The following is an 18,958-nucleotide window of genomic DNA, read 5'->3' on the forward strand; positions in this document are numbered from 1 at the left end:
AAACTTCCATAGTAGATATGTTTTTGAAAGTTGCTTTTTAGTGCTAAGCTTTGTGGTTAGTTATCCTAAAGTGTCGAAAAGCACTCTAAACTGTATACTCGATACAAATCCCACCGCTGTACACCAGTGTTAGGCGGAAACCTCTGGGACCACTGCAAAAGATTTAGGACTACAGGTGTTTGGCAGTAAACCCACTTGGTAGCAGTCTGTACCACACAGATTCACTGGGTAGCTGTGGCTGAGCAGTCAGACTTCCCTCAAGAAGAGTTAGGCAGTATGTGGAGTATACAAAATAGGGCAATTTACACAGTAGAACAAGCAAACACGGACAGAGCTTTGGTGTAAAGATATATAGGTATTTATTCATAACAACACATCTATGGAAAACACTCTGGCACTAATACGGCAAACAACTTCAATCACAATTACTATAAGTAGATCAATCCCCCTAAAAATAGTTCGACAAGTCTAGGTTCAACGGCACCACTTATTAATGCTTTAACCTAGATGGCACTCTAGTATTCGTTAGGATGGGAGAGAAAAGAAGCAGGTTATGAAATCAACTCGGTACCAATACTTTTACGAACAAATGCAAGGCAGGTAAGGCAGGGTCTACTGTAGATCATACAGTTCAGAGGCCAGGCCCACTCGGAGTGAGGCAAGGCGATATGTCCCAAAAAGTATCACAGTGGAAATGCACTTCGAGTCTTTGTCACAAATTGTTATAGAAAGATTGGACCGGTTCAGAACAGAAAGTTAACAAAGCTTGGAGGCGACCCAATGGAGAGGCGAGGATTAAGACACCTCACTCTATGCGGCACAAGGGAAGCCAGGCGGACACGGTACCTTGTTTGTGGAGAGTCAGCTCCGGCGGGGGCAGTTGTTCCTGGTGGTGGATGCACGTCGGGTCTTTGCCAAGAGAAGAGATGATCTCGTCGTCGAAGGAAAATTGAAGATCGTTGCACCACCAGGGAAGAGACCAGCCGTAGAGTTTTCCGTCACAAGGCACCACCTTTTGGTCGCGGTACAGGGGTAGTGGCTATCCGGTTGCCGGGGTGCTCTGCACGGGCAATTCGACCACTACGTTCTGGAATGAAGAAAAAGCAAAGGGGACTGGTTGTTTCCACCAGTCAGGGGAAGAAGACTCTCTGGCCGGGAGATCTCCTCTGTCGTCGGGAAGTGGTGAGTCGGTTCAGCAGGGCTCCACCGGAGGTGTCATCGTTGCAGGTCGCCTCAGCGTTACCCTCATCGGATTCTTAGGTCCTGTGGCGACTTCTGAAGATCCAGTCCCAAAAGCCCTGCTTTTATGCAGAAAACCCCCATTCATTCAGCCGAACTGTCAATCAAAACACGCTAAGTGGTGAGCGGGGTGACTCACCACTTGGGTAAATCACACCAGAGTGCGACTTGAGTTGGCAAGGCAACTCAGTCCAGGGTGCCTAAACCCCCTCCCACACCCCTGTGGTACCCAGACAGAATGGCACCACTTTGGAGGGCCTCTGTGTAGAGGCCTGCCAAAAGAGGAACAAAGGGCTCAACCTTTGGTTTAGGAGTCACAGAGACGAACACAGACGCCATTTTAAAAACCGAGTTCTGGCAGAAAATACCAACCGATAGATTCAATTAAGATGAATAAACCGGTGGTATGTTAGAGATTAACGAGAAAAAGTATTAATCTCCAACAATGGGAAGAATTACATAGAGTTATATTCGGGGTTGAATATAACAAGTAGTTTCCACTGCCACCAGCCAAAACTCGACGAGGGGGGACGGGACAGTGCCTCCTCGAATAATAGACCCAGGAGTAATCGAATGACCCCTATTAGTACTTCCACAATTGGATGGTTTGTACTAGTTCTGTTAGTAAATTTAGGTCTAGTAAAGCCAATGGTGACTTTACATTCCCGGGAAGACAGTAGTCAGTCCCCGGGTACGGAGTCTATGGTGGAGGTCCGTTAGGAAGCCCCAGTGTTACGGCATGGAGGGTGCATTGTAACACACATAGCAAAACATATAAGACCCTATGGAGTAAAAGACCCCATAGCCCATAGAACACATTGACATTCAAAGGAATTACACACATTCATGTCCAAGAGTGGGAGAAAAAGAGTCTCACTCTTGGCAGGGTGGAAAAAAACAAACTCCAGAAATCCAGCAAAGCTGCTGGGGGACTCACTAGGTTAGGAAATTCAGCCTAAACAGAGAATTCTCCCTAACAGGCACCTGCCAGCAGGCCCCCACTCATGTCCCCTTGCACCCCCACCCCCAGCAGTGCAAGGCACCTGCCAACAGTCCCCCACTCATGTCCCATTGCACCCCCACCCCCAGCACTGAGGGGCACCTGCCAGCAGGCCCCCACTCATGTCCCCTTGCACCCCCACCCCCTAGCAGGGCAGGGCACCTGCCAACAGGCCCCCACTCATGTCCCCTTGCACCCCCACCCTCCAGCAGTGAAGGGCACCTGCCAAAAGGCCCCCACTCATGTCCCACTCATGTCCCCTTGCACCCCCACCCCCTAGCAGTCCAGGGCACCTGCCAGCAGGCACCCACTCATGTCCCCTTGCACCCCACCCCCCAGCAATGCAGGGCACCTGCCAGCAGGCCCCCACTCATGTCCCACTACTGTCCCCCTTCACCCCCACCCCCCAGCACTGAGCGGCACTTGCAGCAGGCCCCCACTCATGTCCCCTTGCACCCCCACCCCCCAGCAGTGCAGGGCACCTGCCAGCAGGCCCCCACTCATGTCCACTTGCACCCCCACGCCCCAGCAGTGCAGGGCACCTGCCAACAGGCCCCCACTCATGTCTCACTCATGTCCCCTTGCACCCCCACCGCCCAGCAGTGCAGGGCACCTGCCAACAGGCCCCCAATCATGTCCCATTGCACCCCCACCCCCAGCACTGAGGGGCACCTGCCAGCAGGCCCCACTCATGTCCCACCCATGTCCCCTGCACTCCCACCCCCCAGCAGTGCAGGGCACCTGCCAACAGGCCCTCACTCATGTCCCCTTGCACCCCCACCCCCCAGCAGTGCAGGGCACCTGCCAGCAGGCCCCCACTCATGTCCCACTCATGTCCCCTTGTACCCACACCCCCAAGCAGTGCAGGGCACCTACCAACAGGCCCCCACTCATGTCCCACTCATGTCCCCTTGCACTCCCACCCCCCAGCACTGAGGGGCACCTGCCAGCAGGCCCCCACTCATGTCCCCTTGCACACCCACCCCCCCAGCAGTGCAGGGCACCTGCCAGCAGGCCCCCACTCATGTCCCACTCATGTCCCCTTGCACCCCCACCCCCCAGCACTGAGGGGCACCTGCCAGCAGGCCCCCACTCATGTCCCCTTGCACACCCACCCCCCCAGCAGTGCAGGGCACCTGCCAGCAGGCCCCCACTCATGTCCCCTTGCACCCCCACCCTCCCAGCAGTGCAGGGCACCGGCCAGCAGGCCCCCACTCATGTCCCACTCATGTCCCCTTGCACCCCCACCCCCCAGCAGTGCAGGGCATCTGCCAGCAGGCCCCCACTCATGTTCCACTCATGTCCCCTTGCACCCCCACCCCCCTGCAGTGCAGGGCACCTACCAGCAGGCCCCCACTCATGTCCCACTCATGTCCCCTTGCACCCCCAACCCGCAGTAGTGCAGGGCACCTGCCAGCAGGCCACCACTCATGTCCCAGTCAAGTCCCCTTGCCCCCCAAACCCCATCACTGAGGGGCTCCTGCCAGCAGGCCCCCACTCATGTCCACTTGCACCCCTACGCCCCAGCAGTGCAGGGCACCTGCCAGCAGGCCCCCACTCATTTTGCCTTGCACCCCCACCCCCCAGCACTGAGGGGCACCTGCCAACAGGCACCCACTCATGTCCTCTTGCACCCCCACCCCCGAGCAGTGCAGGGCACCTGCCAGCAGGCCCCCACTCATGTCCCACTCATGTCCCCTTACACCTCCACCCCCCAGCAATGAGGGGCACCTGCCAGCAGGCCCCCACTCATGTCCCCTTGCACCCCCACCCCCCAGCAGTGCAGGTCACCAGCCAGCAGGCCCCCAATCATGTCCCCTTACACCCCCACCCCCCAGCAATGAGGGGCACCTGCCAGCAGCCCCCACACATGACCCCTTGCACCCCCACCCCCCAGCAGTGCAGGACACCTGCCAGCAGGCCCCCACTCATGTCTCACTCATGTCCACTTGCACCCCCACCCCCCAGCACTGAGGGGTACCTGCCAGCAGGCCCCCACTCATGTCCCCTTGCAGCCTCCCGCCCCAGCAGTGCAGGGCACCTGCCAAAAGGCCCCCACTCATGTCCCACTCATGTCCTCTTGCACCCCCATCCCCCAGCAGTGCAGGGCACCTGCCAACAGGCCCCCACTCATGTCCCATTGCAAGCCCACCCCCCAGCACTGAGGGGCACCTGCCAGCAGGCCCCCACTCCTGTCCCACTCTTGCACTCCCACCCCTCAGCAGTGCAGGGCACCTGCCAGCAGGCCCCCACTCATGTCCCACTCATGTCCCCTTGCACCCCCACCCCACAGCATTTCAGGGCACCTACCAGCAGGCCCCCACTCATGTCCCACTCATGTCCCCTTGCACCCCCACCCCCCAGCAGTGCAGGGCACCTGCCAGCAGGCCCACACTCATGTCCCCTTGCACCCCCACACCCCAGCAGTGCAAGGCACCTGCCAACAGGCCCCCACTCATGTCCCATTGCACCCCCACCCCCCAGCACTGAGGGGCACCTGCCAGCAGGCCCCCACTCATGTCCCCTTGCACCCCACCCCACAGCAGTGCAGAGCACCTGCCAGCAGGCCCCCACTAATGTCCCCTTGCACCGCCACCCCCCAGCAGTGAAGGGCACCTGCCAACAGGACCCCACTCATGTCCCACTCATGTCCCCTTGCACCCACACCCCAGCAGTGCAGGTCACCTGCCAGCAGGCCCCCACTCATGTCCCCTTGCAGCCTCCCGCCCCAGCAGTGCATGGCACCTGCCAAAAGGCCCCCACTCATGTCCCACTCATGTCCTCTTGCACCCCCATCCCCCAGCAGTGCAGGGCACCTGCCAACAGGCCCCCACTCATGCCCCATTGCAACCCCACCCCCCAGCACTGAGGGGCACCTGCCAGCAGGCCCCCACTCCTGTCCCACTCTTGCACTCCCACCCCCCAGCAGTGCAGGGCACCTGCCAGCAGGCCCCCACTCATGTCCCACTCATGTCCCCTTGCACCCCCACCCCCCAGCAGTTCAGGGCACCTACCAGCAGGCCCCCACTCATGTCCCACTCATGTCCCCTTGCACCCCCACACCCCAGCAGTGCAGGGCACCTGCCAGCAGGCCCCCACTCATGTCTCCTTGCACCCCCACACCCTAGCAGTGCAAGGCACCTGCCAACAGGACCCCACTCATTTCCCATTGCACCCCCATCCCCCAGCACTGAGGGGCACCTGCCAGCAGGCCCCCACTCATGTCCCCTTGCACCCCACCCCCCAGCAGTGCACAGCACCTGCCAGCAGGCCCCCACTCATGTCCCCTTGCACCCCCACCCCCCAGCAGTGAAGGGCACCTGCCAACAGGACCCTACTCATGTCCCCTTGCACCCCCACCCCCCAGCAGTGCAGGGCACCTGCCAGCAGGCCCCCACTCATGTCCCCTTGCACCCCACCCCCCAGCAATGCAGGGCACCTGCCAGCAGGCCCCCACTCATGTCCCACTCATGTCCCCTTGCACCCCCACCCCCCAGTACTGAGCGGCACCTGCCAGCAGGCCCCCACTCATGTCCCACTCATGTCCCCTTGCACCCCCACCCCCAGCAGTGCAGGGCACCTGCCAGCAGGCCCCCACTCATGTCCACTTGCATCCCCACGCCCCAGCAGTGCAGGGCACCTGCCAAAAGGCCCCCACTCATGTCCCACTCATGTCCCCTTGTATCCCCACCCGCCAGCAGTGCAGGGCACCTGCCAACACGCCCCCACTCATGTTCCATTGCACCCCCACCCCCAGCACTGAGGGGCACCGGCCAGCAGGCCCCCACTCATGTCCCACTCATGTCCCCTTGCACTCCCACCCCCCAGCAGTTCAGGGCACCTGCCAGCAGGCCCCCACTCATGTCCCACTCATGTCCCCTTGCACCCCCACCCCCCAGCAGTGCAGGGCACCTGCCAGCAGGCCCCCACTCATGTCCCACTCATGTCCCCTTGCACCCCCACTCCCAGCAGTGCAGTGCACATGCCAGCAGGCCCCCACTCATGTCCCCTTGCACCCCCACACCTCAGCAGTGCAAGGCATCTGCCAACAGACCCCCACTCATGTCCCCTTGCACCCCCACCCCCCAGCAGTCCAGGGCACCTGCCAGCAGGCCCCCACTCATGTCCCCTTGCACCCCACCCCCCAGCAATGCAGGGCACCTGCCAGCAGGCCCCCACTCATGTCCCACTCCTGTCCCCTTGCACCCCCACCCCCCAGCACTGAGTGGCACCTGCAGCAGGCCCCCACTCATGTCCCCTTGCACCCCCACCCCCCAGCAGTGCAGGGCACCTGCCAGCAAGCCCCCACTCATGTCCACTTGCACCCCCATGCCCCAGCAGTGGAGGGCACCTGCCAGCAGGCCCCCACTCATGTCCCACTCCTGTCCCCTTGCACCCCCACCCCCCAGCACTGAGCGGCACCTGCAGCAGGCCCCCACTCATGTCCCCTTGCACCCCCACCCCCCAGCAGTGCAGGGCACCTGCCAGCAAGCCCCCACTCATGTCCACTTGCACCCCCATGCCCCAGCAGTGGAGGGCACCTGCCAACAGGCCCCCACTCATGTCTCACTCATGTCCCCTTGCACCCCCACCCCCCAGCAGTGCAGGGCACCTGCCAACAGGCCCCCAATCATGTCCCATTGCACCCCCACCCCCAGCACTGAGGGGCACCTGCCAGCAGGCCCCCACTCATGTCCCACTCATGTCCCCTTGCACTCCAACCCCTAGCAGTGCAGTGCACCTGCCAAGAGGCCCTCACTCATGTCCCACTCATGTCCCCTTGCACCCCCACCCCCCAGCAGTGCAGGGCACCTGCCAGCAGGCCCCCACTCATGTCCCACTTATGTCCCCTTACACCCCCACCCCCCCAGAAGTGCAGGGCACTTGCCAGCAGGCCCCCACTCATGTCCCCTTGTACCCACACCCCCAAGCAGTGCAGGGCACCTGCCAGCAGGCCCCCACTCATGTCCCCTTGCACACCTACCCCCCAGCAGTGCAGGGCACCTGCCAGCTGGCCCCCACTCATGTCCCACTCATGTCCTCTTGCACCCCCACCCCCCAGCACTGAGGGGCACCTGCCAGCAGGCCCCCACTCATGTCCCCTTGCACACCCACCCCCCAGCAGTGCAGGGCACCTGCCAGCAGGCACAAACTCATGTCCTCTTGCACCCCCACCCCCGAGCAGTGCAGGGCACCTGCCAGCAGGCCCCCACTCATGTCCCACTCATGTCCCCTTACACCTCCACCCCCCAGCAATGAGGGGCACCTGCCAGCAGGACCCCACTCATGTCCCCTTGCACCCCACCCCCCCAGGGGTGCAGGTCAACTGCCAGCAGGCCCCCAATCATGTCCCCTTGCACCCCCACCTCCAGCAATGAGGGGCACCTGCCAGCAGGCCCCCACACATGTCCCCTTGCACCCCCACCCCCCAGCAGTGCAGGGCACCTGCCAGCAGGCTCCCACTCATGTCCCCTTGCACCCCCACCTCCCAGCAGTGCAAGGCACCTGCCAGCAGGCCCCCACTCATGTCCCACTCATGTCCTCTTGCACCCCCACCCCCCAGCACTGAGGGGCACCTGCCAGCAGGCCCCCACTCGTCCCCTTGCACACCCACCCCCCAGCAGTGCAGGGCACCTGCCAGCAGGCACAAACTCATGTCCTCTTGCACCCCCACCCCCGAGCAGTGCAGGGAACCTGCCAGCAGGCCCCCACTCATGTCCAACTCATGTCCCCTTACACCTCCACCCCCCAGCAATGAGGGGCACCTGCCAGCAGGCCCCCACTCATGTCCCCTTGCACCCCACCCCCCCAGGGGTGCAGGTCACCTACCAGCAGGCCCCAATCATGTCCCCTTGCACCCCCACCTCCAGCAATGAGGGGCACCTGCCAGCAGGCCCCCACACATGTCCCCTTGCACCCCCACCCCCCAGCAGTGCAGGGCACCTGCCAGCAGGCCCCCACTCATGTCCCCTTGCACCCCCACCTCCCAGCAGTGCAAGGCACCTGCCAGCAGGCTCCCACTCATGTCCCCTTGCACACCTACCCCCAGCAGTGCAGGGCACCTGCCAGCAGGCCCCCACTCATGTCCCACTCATGTCCACTTGCACCCCCACCCCCCAGCAGTGCAGGGCACCTGCCAGCAGGCCCCCACTCATGTCCCACTCATGTCCACTTGCACCCCCACCCCCCAGCACTGAGGGGTACCTGCCAGCAGGCCCCCACTCATGTCCCCTTGCAGCCTCCCGCCCCAGCAGTGCAGGGCACCTGCCAAAAGGCCCCCACTCATGTCCCACTTATGTCCTCTTGCACCCCCACCCCGCAGTAGTGCAGGGCACCTGCCAGCTGGCCCCCACTCATGTCCCAGTAATGTCCCCTTGCCCCCCCAACCCCCATCACTGAGGGGCTCCTGCCAGCAGGCCCCCACTCATGTCCACTTGCACCCCTACCCCTCAGCAGTGCAGGGCACCTGCCAGCAGGCCCCCACTCATTTTGCCTTGCACCCCCACCCCTCAGCACTGAGGGGCACCTGCCAACAGGCACAAACTCCTGTCCTCTTGCACCCCCACCCCCGAGCAGTGCAGGGCACCTGCCAGCAGGCCCCCACTCATGTCCCACTCATGTCCCCTTACACCTCCACCCCCCAGCAATGAGGGGCACCTGCCAGCAGGCCCCCACACATGTCCCCTTGCACCCCCACCCCCCAGCAGTGCAGGGCACCTGCCAGCAGGCCCCCACTCATGTCCCCTTGCACCCCCACCTCCCAGCAGTGCAAGGCACCTGCCAGCAGGCCCCCACTCATGTCCCCTTGCACCCCCACCCCCAGCAGTGCAGGGAACCTGCCAGCAGGCCCCCACTCATGTCCCACTCATGTCCACTTGCACCCCCACCCCCCAGCAGTGCAGGGCACCTGCCAGCAGGCCCCCACTCATGTCCCCTTGCACCTCCACCCCCCAGCAGTGCAGGGCACCTGCCAGCAGGCCCCCACTCATGTCCCACTCATGTCCACTTGCACCCCCACCCCCCCAGCACTGAGGGGTACCTGCCAGCAGGCCCCCACTCATATCCCCTTGCAGCCTCCCGCCCCAGCAGTGCAGGGCACCTGCCAAAAGGCCCCCACTCATGTCCCACTCATGTCCTCTTGCACCCCCATCCCCCAGCAGTGCAGGGCACCTGCCAACAGGCCCCCACTCATGTCCCATTGCAACCCCACCCCCCAGCACTGAGGGGCACCTGCCAGCAGGCCCCCACTCCTGTCCCACTCTTGCACTCCCACCCCCCAGCAGTGCAGGACACCTGCCAGCAGGCCCCCACTCATGTCCCACTCATGTCCCCTTGCACCCCCACCCCCCAGCAGTTCAGGGCACCTACCAGCAGGCCCCCACTCATGTCCCACTCATGTCCCCTTGCACCCCCATTCCCAGCAGTGCAGGACACCTGCCAGCAGGCCCCCACTCATGTCCCCTTGCACCCCCACACCCCAGCAGTGCAAGGCACCTGCCAGCAGGCCCCCACTCATGTCCCATTGCACCCCCACCCCCAGCACTGAGGGGCACCAGCCAGCAGGCCCCCACTCATGTCCCCTTGCACCCCCACCCCCCAGCAGTGCAGAGCACCTGCCAGCAGGCCCCCACTCATGTCCCCTTGCACCCCCACCACCCAGCAGTGAAGGGCACCTGCCAACAGGACCCCACTCATGTCCCACTCATGTCCCCTTGCACCCCCACCCCCCCAGCAGTGCAGGGCACCTGCCAGCAGGCCCCCACTCAGGTCCACTTGCATCCCCACGCCCCAGCAGTGCAGGGCACCTGCCAACAGGCCCCCACTCATGTCCCACTCATGTCCCCTTGCACCCCCACCCCCCAGCAGTGCAGGGCACCTGCCAACAGGCCCCCAATCATGTTCCATTGCACCCCCACGCCCAGCACTGAGGGGCACCTGCCAGCAGGCCCCCACTCATGTCCCACTTATGTCCCCTTGCTCTCCCACCCCCCAGCAGTGCAGGGCACCTGCCAGCAGGCCCCCACTCATGTCCCACTCATGTCCCCTTGCACCCCCACCCCCCAGCAGTGCAGGGCACCTGCCAGCAGGCCCCCACTCATGTCCCACTCATGTCCCCTTGCACCCCCACCCCCCAGCAGTGCAGGGCACCTGCCAGCAGGCGCCCACTCATGTCCCACTCATGTCCCCTTGCACCCCCACCCCCCAGCACTGAGGGGCACCTGCCAGCAGGCCCCCACTCATGTCCCCTTGCACACCCACCCCCCAGCAGTGCAGGGCACCTGCCAGCAGGCCCCCACTCATGTCCCACTCATGTCCCCTTGCACCCCCACCCCCCAGCACTGAGGGGCACCTGCCAGCAGGCCCCCACTCATGTCCCCTTGCGCACCCACCCCCCAGCAGTGCAGGGCACCTGCCAACAGGCCCCCACTCATGTCCCACTCATGTCCCCTTGCACCCCCACCCCCAGCAGTGCAGGGCACCTGCCCGCAGGCCTCCACTCATCTTCCACTCATGTCCCCTTGAGCCCCCACCCCCCAGCAGTGCAGGGCACCTGCCAGCAGGCCCCCACTCATGTCTCACTCATGTCCCCTTGCACCCCCACCCCCCAACAGTGCAGGGCACCTGCCAGCAGGCCCCCACTCATTTCCCCTTGCACCCCCACCCCCCAGCACTGAGTGGTACCTGCCAACAGGCCCCCACTCATGTCCTCTTGCACCCCCAGCAGTGCAGGGCACCTGCCAGCAGGCCCCCACTCATGTCCCACTCATGTCCCCTTGCACCCCACTCCCCAGCAATGAGGGGCACCTGCCAGCAGTCCCCCACTCATGTCCCCTTGCATCCCCACCCCCCCGCGGTGCAGGGCACCTGCCAGCAGGCCCCCACTCATTTCCCCTTGCACCCCCACCCCCCAGCATGAAATGGCGATCTCATGAAACAAACCAAAAGTCAACTATGTACATCAAAACATGTCTGCCACACGAAGGCAGGCGGTAGCGTCCCTGCGCTAACAAAAAGCCTGTATATACAGCTCTGATGAATGTCCCATACTGTGGCCCTCTAGGACAGATGACGTGCAAAGGGGTACGCGACAAACACGGACACCCACTGTGTCAAAAATAGCGTGTGCGTGTATTTCAAGGGTGCGCGGGATGTTTCACACGCGATTGGCCTTGGGCTAGCGGGGTGCGTGCAAATCTGGGGTTGCTGGAAGTTTCAAACGTGATAGGCCCTGTGCGAGTGGGGTGCGTGTATTCCTGGGCTGCGTGGGAAGTTTCACATGCGATTCGCCTGGGCGAGCGGGGTACGTGTATTACTGGGATGGGCGGGGAAGTACAGGAGGCAAATGCGCGGAACGCCCACACGCATGCACCAAAAAAGACATGCTAACCCGAAAACACATATGCCAGCAGGAAGCAGGCATACGTGGTCCCGCGCAGCATAAAAGTGCACGCAAACAACAAGCAAGCTCAGACACCAGGATGAACATACCGTTCCTAGCAGCAGTGGTTGTGGGATACCGCAGGAGGAGGAGGAGGAGGATAGTCAAGCCCACAATTTTCACACCCAGAACCAGCCTTTTTGGCATGCCTGATGACCAGGTGTATGGGAGGTACAGGTTTCCACCTCACATAATACTCGATCTGGTCAGTGAGTGGGAGGATGACCTCACATCACCCACTCTCTGCTCCTAAGCACTTAGCCCCCTGAAGAAGGTCCTCAATGTACTGTACTTTTTGGCCACCGGATCATTTCAGCGGACAAGCGCCATAGTGGGGGGTGTGTCACAGGCCACGTAGTCACGCTGCCTACACCAGGTATTGGCCATCATGACTGCACGCCCATCAGTCCGCAGGCACATATACCTGCCCAGAACACCTGCAGAAAGGCAGGCTGCCGTCCAGGATTTCTACGGGGTGGCACAATTCCCCAAAGTCCCAGGTTCCATTGATTGCACCCATGTGGCTCCACGTCCCCCCATGGAATCAAAGACATCTATAGAAACCGCAAGCACTGGCATTCCATCAACGTCCAGGTAGTATGTGATGCCAAGGGAATCATCACCTCAGTATATGCTAACTATCCAGGGGCCACCCACGGCAGTTTCATTTACAGAATGTCAACCCTAAACCGGGACATAGAAGCTGGGCGGCATGGTGATACATGGCTGCTCGGTGAGTATAAATGCCACAGCACATGCATGCATGCCAGATACTGAGTAATGTCACAACCCTACTAATCATACCCATCACCACCTCCCTAGGGGACAGTGCCTACCCTCTGAGCACCCACATGATGACGCCAATTCGGAACCCCACCACGCCACCCGAGGTAAGATACAACACAGCCCATATTGCAACCCGGGGCATAGTGGAGCGCACATTCGGAGTGCTCAAGTCACGCTTTCACTCCATTCACCGTTCTGGCGGGCAGCTGTTATACGCTCCTCCAGTAGTGTGCAGGATCATAGTGGCAGCATGTGTCCTGCACAATGTTGCACCACGCCGGGGCCTGCCGGTGGACAAGGTGGTGCCCCCACATCCCCAACCACATGCATGCCTGCTGCGCATGGGAGGGGAAAGGGCATGGGGTGAGGCAGCCCGAACGCAGCTGGTGGCTAATTACTTCACCCCTGTGTAGTGCACACAGCCCTGCCACACACCAGCTGACAATCGATGATGACACAAGGGACAGTGAACTCTCACAACCATACCAGCCTGAGATTGGTCACCTGGAAGTGTCACAATGTGTGCATACCTACCTACAGACACAGCACCAATGCTGTGTCATCAAAAGACACATATGCTGCTAAATGCATTACCCCCTTGCAAAATACAACATGAGAACAGTGCCATGTCACCCAACCCCTCCCCAGCACCACCACCCAACACACCATGGCATGTCATGCTATGTGAGAGCAAACAAAGCAATCCCGAAAACCTGACACAAGTGTCACAAAGTACAGTGTCCCTAATGGAAACTGGCCACAAACAATATGCTCCCAGTAATATTGAACTAACAACACACATGACCAAATACTTACCAACAATACAATGCAGCTACACAAGCTCAAATATAACTAAAACATGACAGTACTAAGTTAAAGTAGTCGTACTCTTACAACCTGAATATGCCACCACATCGCCCCCTTTCAACTGTAGTATTGCAGGCTTCAAAACTTGTCTGTGTACTGCATACAACATGAACTCCATCTCCAAAGTAGACGGCCTTGTGAAGACATGAGGAATGAACCTGCAAATTCAGAGGGAGACATGGAAGCAGAAGCATACATAATTCCAACATGCAGTGTACAATACAACTACAATATACACAAGGAATGTCTACACAGTATTGACTACAGACTGCCCACACAGCTCATGGGAGCCCAACATCACTGTGTACATCACTGTCACTTGGTCACACCCTTTGCAAGCCCATGGAAACGGGAAGCAGGAGGGATGTGTGTCTCACGAACCCAAGCATCGAACCCAAACTCAGGACAAGCCTGCACGTGCCCAGCCGGAATACAGTGGATGCCCACAGGAGCCACACAAGGCAACACACTGTCAAAAAATATTCAAAAATCAAAAATCAAAAAAAGCAAAAATCAAAAATGGCCATGTGGGGGATAAGGGGGGGGCACCCAGGAGGTCCGAGGACAGGGTGCACACCAACAGCCACCTGTGTGGATGTTGGGAAAAAAAAACACCTCCATGGGCTCATGGCCTGCACGGCTATGCCAATGTGGGAGAACTGCTGCTGTCGCTCTGAGCAGCCCACGCAAAGCCCTGGTATGGCCCTCCATGGCAGCAAGCAGGTGTGGAAGGTCTCGTTCTGGAGGAATATAGTGTGGAGATCCCCATGCAGTACCTGACGTGATGCCCGGATCTCCTCCCGAGTTGCCTGCATCTCAGCTGAGAGCGAACGTGTGAGCCGCTCCAGCTGCTGTTATGTCCTCAAGTTAGTGGAAGTCTCAAGGTCAACAAGAGTCTCCCTGAGGTGATGGAGTTCTACCCTCAGGGCTTCCCTGTGGCCCTGGGACTCTATTGAAATCGATTGGCGTAGAGTCTACAGTGCCACCCGTCTGTCCCTGTTGGACACCAACATGTCCTCCCTGTGTGATTGGCAAATGGAGTCTGTTGCCTGCTGTGGTAGCTCCATCTGCCTTTCAGGGGGGACAATGGAAGTGGCCACCCTCTCCATTGCTTGAGCCATCATCTCAACTGATGCTGCCTGTTGGGTTGCCATACCGTAAATGGATTGTTCCCATGCGGTATTGCCTGGTGGCGTACGGCCACCGCGTCGGCAGGCACCACACCTGTTTGGGGCAAGGCGATCTGCACCTTGCTGTGCCGGCACTGCCTGAGGCTGCAGGACTGTATTCCCCCTCTGATATGCTGGCCCAGGAACAGGATCAGATGTTGTGGAGTGTGATCCTGCACCGTAACCACCAAAGGCTGACTAACCAACACTGACATCCCCATAGAGGCTTCTACCCCTGGTGCAGGTGGGTTGGACAGATCAGAACCCCTTCCAGAAACACTTACCTGCGACGCCACATAAGTCTCATCATCCGAATCAACACCTGAATAGAGGTCTGGGGAGGTGCACCCAGAGACACCCCTTGACAGTATCATCTGCAGCAAGAGTGGGTTCTCACCCACCACCACGCCACGTCCCCCACTGGTGGACGGTTGTGCCTCAGGTTCCTCCTGGGTCTGCACCATCTCCTCAACCTCACCACCATCAAGTGCGTCATCCCCTACAAAAACATGAAAGACAAAAAATGGAAACAGGCATTTGCACCGTAGCACACAAATAGGCCTGACAAGCTACAGAACCAGTACATGATTTACACATGTCGCACATGACTATAACCCTCCCATGCATGCACTGTCACAGAGTTGGAAGGGGAGGCAAAAGTCTGACACTGAAGACACCAAGATGGAAGAGCAACACATTTGCTGCATGCTGGGTAGCACTGCCATCACACATTGGCCTGTGAGTGGCATGTCCTATACACATAAATGACACATGCCATCACACAGATGGCATGTACCATAGCCATGGTACATTCCACAAGTACATACATATGTCAGTGAATGAGTACTGTCACCCATCCATGTGAGATGGACATGAAGAGATGAAAAATGCCACATAGTGTGAAAGGATACGCCATGTGCCACACACACTGCAACACATCCAGTGTACAAAAATACAGTGATTGCAGGGACATGTAAACATCAATGGTTGTGCACTTCAACATGACAGGAAACAACTAGCATGTTCCACATTCAAACAGCCCCAAAAATATCATGTGATCAGGACAATACTCATTCAGCCTGAATGGTCAAACCTTTCAACTACCAAGGTGACACATGTGGGCCTATGTGGGGTTCTTCACTGACAGAAGCATGTCACATATGTCACAATAGGGCTGAGGAATGTGTTGCAAAAGTGGGAGAATTGAAACAATCAGCCTGAAAGAAGACTGAAAAATACAAACAATGTTGTTGCATGATGCCACCTCAAGGGCAACTGCCGTAATGTTGCGTTAAATTACTACTGTGGGCAGAAGACATAGTGTCACACCCAAATTCAAGGCCGCAGAATGTTTTGGATGAAGCACATGGGTGACCACACACCCTGACCTGCCACTCCATCAGAACCCGTCACCCAAACAACATACACATGCATTACACAAACACGCATGGGCACTCACCGGACAATGTGTCATAATAGGGTAGTTCTCCCACACCTCGGATCTGTGCCTCTGTGACGAAGGTCCCAGCAACAGACTCATGTTCAGTGAGTTTGTTGTCCTCTTGTGGAGACCCACTGCCAGTCACCAGAGTAGCGGCATGACTTGAGGCCAGCTTGTCCTTTGCTCTGCGTTTCAGGTCATTCCACCGCTTGTAGCAATCATCAGCTGAGCGCCTCACAAATCTAAGGGCACTTATGTCATTGGCGATGGTCTGCCAGTGTGCCTTACGTTGACCAGGTGTGGTCTTGGACCCTGCAGTCACCACCATTTTGTGGCTATGTTGCAACACATAGCTCACAAGTGCATTAAGCTCCGTGTCATTAAAGCAAGGCTTCCTTGACGTGCCGGAGTGTGTAGCCGTGCCTGGCGTCTCAGCCTGTCGTGCCGGAGCACCCTTCTTCCTCTTTTTAGAAGGTGGAGCGGAGCCGAGTGGCTAACGCCGCTCTGGTCAGTAGGGCCAGAATCACCGGTGGACTGGGTTGTTGGAGTGTGCGAATGCACATTGACCATAGGACTTGGTGCAGGCATTGTCTGAAGTGTGATGTTGGCAGGGGGAACATCAATATGATGGACCAGGACCGGCACTGTCCTGGCTAGGAGAGTCGGAGCTGGGGTGGATGGAGCTGCAGCTGCCCCTGCAGCCCCACCACCCTGCATACTTGGCATACTTGGGGCGGCAGATGACATAGCTGCCCCAGATCCACGTGCCTTGGTGACAACTTGCACCGCCACACGTGGCCTAGACTTGCTGACCTGGAAGTCAGCCAGGGAGTCATCCTGTGCCAGGTCAGGTGACACAATGGGCTGGTCCAACAGGGGCTGAGCTGGGATGGTCTCAGCCACGTTTCCCTCAACCATGGGGGGGGCCTGGGTGTCCCTGATGGGTCCTGAACACATGGGGGTCTACGGGCACCCTGCAAATCCTGGCTACTGCGCCCACCACGTCCACCTTTTGAAAGTCGACCACCTTTGCCTCCCTTACCGCTTGGTCGCCTCCCAACCATGGCACTGATATTGTTGTGCGTATGGGAGGAGCAGTAAACTATTGTCCTGGGCAATTGAGGGTCAAAGGGGTAGGGTACTAGATAGAATTCGTACCCTAGTGCTCTAACCAGGCTGGGGGAAGATGACGGGTCACGCAACGCACAGGCAGCCCAAAACCAAAAATAAACGTGCACGCAACCCTTCGTAGACCACGTGCGTGGAAAAAAGAACCCGCACTACGCTGTGGCACCCAGAAACACAAAAATAAGCGTAGGCGTGATACACACAGCCTAAAATGACCTCTGAAGGGGTACGCGACACACGGGGCAAGCACAGTTGCTAAGTACGTGTGGAACTCACCGTCTGCCTGAAAAAAAAATGTGAAAATACGCGCGTGTGCGCGTTGGCAACAGCCCCGCCAAAAGAAGAATTGTACGGTGTCTGAGGAGACAGGACAAAAGGAGAAGTGAACACTGTTTGAGGAAACAGGCCCAAAAAAAGTAGAAAAATGAAAGCTGTCAGAGGTAACAGGGAGTACGAACTTGAAACACTGTAAAGTATTCGCGTGTGAACTGACAAGAAGTACAAAATCCACCCGCTCGCTCTCCACAAAAAGAACGTACAAGGAAATGGCGTCCTATACAAACCTTTTAAACCGGCCCACACGTACACGTCACTTACGCATTTATGCGCCCTTTCCTCCAATTACACGCGCTGACAGTCGGACGTGCAGCTTTTCCACGTGTGCTCTGTCATCACGTGCTATGAGGGAAACACCCGCATGTGTCACGTCACCTTACACGCTAAGGGCCTTTGGTCCAATGAAATTGCGTACGTGCACTGACGCGCTTACACGCTAAGGGCCTTTCCTCGAATTACACGCTGACGTACAAGATTTTCACGTGCCAAATCACTCCATATCAAGCTGGCCACGTGTTCACACACGGAAGACCATGCTCCTGCCCAGAAGGCCGAATTACTGCCCCCCAGAGCCCCGAGCATGCTCCCACCTGCCATCTGCTGCTGCCTGATTGCCTGCTGCCCACGTGCCCTGCCATTTGCTGCCTGCACATCAGCCAGGGGTGCTGTTGCTGTGACCACCCCTGCTGGAACCGAAGACTCCCGACTGGGATTCCATCGCTCCACAGCCCAGCCCCAGGACCCAGTTGCCCATCCACTCCTGCCTCTGGGGTTGCCATGTTGGGCACACAAAGATCTGAGACCACTGGCAACCCCCAGCCAGAGAGGCAGAGGGCCACCAGCTTCACTGCCACTGAAGTTGGTGTCCTGGTGGAGCAAGTCCTGGGGCAGTATGATGCCCTCTTCGGAAGGTCGCGTGCCGACAAGGAAGGACAGACCAGGATCTGGACGGACATCGTGACTGCCATCAACGCGGAGGGGGTGGCAGTCCGCGAATTCCATCATGTCAAGAAGCGCTGGGAGGACTTCAGGTCCAGGACCCTCAACAAGACCCGGTGCCTCTTGAAGGCAGTGATTGCTAAGGGGCGCCGGGGCCCCCTGTCGGAAGACCAAATGAGGGTCCTGGAACACATATGCCCAGCGCTCCACGTCCAGGTCCTTGAGAGGCAGACCCGTTTGGAGTTGAGCGGTAAGTGTACATGCAAACTGATTGGAAGCTGTGCGGGTGGTGGTGTGCCAGTAGTGAGCAGGTTGCACATGTGGTTTTGTAGGGCCATGTGTGGATGTGTATGTACAGGGCCATGAGGCTAACACATGCAAGTCCTTTCATGTGTGAGACACATGGATGGTGTATTTGTGGGTAAGCATGCACGCCAAATGCAGATGTGTGAGCACACATGTTTGAATGACTGTGTATTCAGTTGTCAAGGTTGTGGTGTCACACATGGTTGTTGGTTTCAGCTGCATGTATCTGCACTGTGTACATGTGCATGTATGTGTATCTGACAAGTGTGCAATGTTAGGCGGAAACCTGTGCAGTTCCCTTTGGGACC

This window comes from Ambystoma mexicanum, chromosome 5q (assembly GCF_040938575.1).
Source record: "Ambystoma mexicanum isolate Mex_15411 chromosome 5q, UKY_AmexF1_1, whole genome shotgun sequence".
Lineage (NCBI taxonomy): Eukaryota > Metazoa > Chordata > Amphibia > Caudata > Ambystomatidae > Ambystoma > Ambystoma mexicanum.